The 1594-nt window shown below is 38.1% G+C and overlaps 1 non-coding gene across 1 annotated transcript; it reads left to right on the top strand.

The window, feature by feature from the left end:
- The first annotated feature begins 89 nt into the window (after positions 1-89).
- Positions 90-195, top strand: LOC119343951. Its single transcript, XR_005166361.1, has one exon. It is a non-coding gene; the product is annotated as a small nucleolar RNA snoR97 (small nucleolar RNA).
- The last annotated feature ends 1399 nt before the right edge of the window (positions 196-1594 follow it).

Genomic DNA, 1594 nt, shown 5'->3' with positions numbered 1-1594 from the left:
AGCACATGAATCTTTTAGTGTCTTGCTTTGTTTTTTAGTCGCTATAAGTTTGCAGTGATGGTTGCCAAGTTTAACTATCCTCTTGCAAGTTCCTCTGATTCGCGGAAGAAGCTGAAAATCTCAGGAGACCATGTATTGTCACCAGCTTCATCTTTTGTTCCTACGAGATGGGAGTTAAATAACGACACAAGATTCCACCATGCCCAATGCATCCTTCTCAATCTGTTAGCAAGAATTGGGAAAGAAACAATTCCCAATTTAGCTTAAAATGTGATAATATTTCCCGAAAAACAAAATAAACCAGTTTCCCAAGGCTTCCAGTTTTAGTAACCAATATCTAATAGACAATATGAATCGTGTAACATTTGGATGAAATTCAAAAGTGCAAGTCTGTCTTTCCTGCTATTGTTATGCTTATTGCGGCCATCGACGTCCAACTGAAATCAACACCAGTTGGACTCATCACTCCAAACTTTTCCACATCTAGATGTGTCAGTAAACCATTGAACTACAAATTTTCGTGTAATCATGTTTCGTAATGGTGAAGGTAGTGGCGATTTGCTAAGGATGTTGTTGTCGTCGTAGGTAGCATACTACTTGGTGCTGGTAGTATCGGTCAACATTTGGCGTCATCTCTGAGAATTTGTAGCGTCTTATTGGATCGAGTCACTATATAAAACATTTAGTTCGTGAAGTGGCTTTGGTTTCTGAGTATATATGCATTGCATTTTCCTCTTCAGCAGGACTGGAGAGAAGGAGGTTTGGAAATCTCGGTAAAAGGCCCTCTATATTTTCCGGTCACTTTTCATCCAGACACTCAGGGATCTAAGCTTTGGAGTGTGCTTTCACTTAATATGTGTAGGTCCATGACAAGTAGATTGGCTGAATCCAACTCCCCTATTCTGAATGTTAGCTCGTTCAGTCATTGAATATATAACTTGTATTGGTTGTATGGGGTTTTGTCCCGAAACTAGAGTCGCATCCTAGCTTAATTACCTAGAATATGCAAAATGTTTAGTTCGTGTTTAAATTTCTCCTTGTTTGACTCTCGTAGGCGAATCATTTGTGGTTTTGTGCTTGGGATGTATTCATCTCTCTGGTTAGGAAGTTATCAGGAGCCCATCCATAAACTTGAGGAAGTCCAAAGTATGATAACTCTGAAAAAGAAAAAAAATCTTCATTTTGTTACAGTAACTCTTGTACTCTCTATGGATGCATACACATTGTCTAACTAGTATTGCTTGTTATTCAGGTATTAGAGAAAGATCGTACTGTGCTTTTATTCCTTCCATTGGCATGTAAGCAACATGAATATTAGATTTTCACTAAGTTTATCATCTGATTGTAATTTGCCAAAGAGCATACTTAATTCTTCCATTTTCCATGTAATTAGCATTTGTAGTTGTAGCGAACTAGTGACCCATTCCAGTGCTTTGCATGTTGATGCCAAGCTAGTATGCATGTATATCTATTCTTTGCAAACAACATGGATACTATCTTGGTATGGTGATAGATGCCAACCTACCATGCATGTGTGCTTTCACTCTTTTGGTGATTCCTGTCAACTTAATGTAGCTTGCTTTGCTTGTTTTCA

The sequence above is a fragment of the Triticum dicoccoides genome, unplaced genomic scaffold (genome assembly GCF_002162155.2).
Source record: "Triticum dicoccoides isolate Atlit2015 ecotype Zavitan unplaced genomic scaffold, WEW_v2.0 scaffold14832, whole genome shotgun sequence".
Classification (NCBI taxonomy): Eukaryota; Viridiplantae; Streptophyta; class Magnoliopsida; order Poales; family Poaceae; genus Triticum; species Triticum dicoccoides.
Note: the sequence above shows the minus strand (reverse complement) of the source record. Positions and strands in the feature narration are given on the sequence as shown.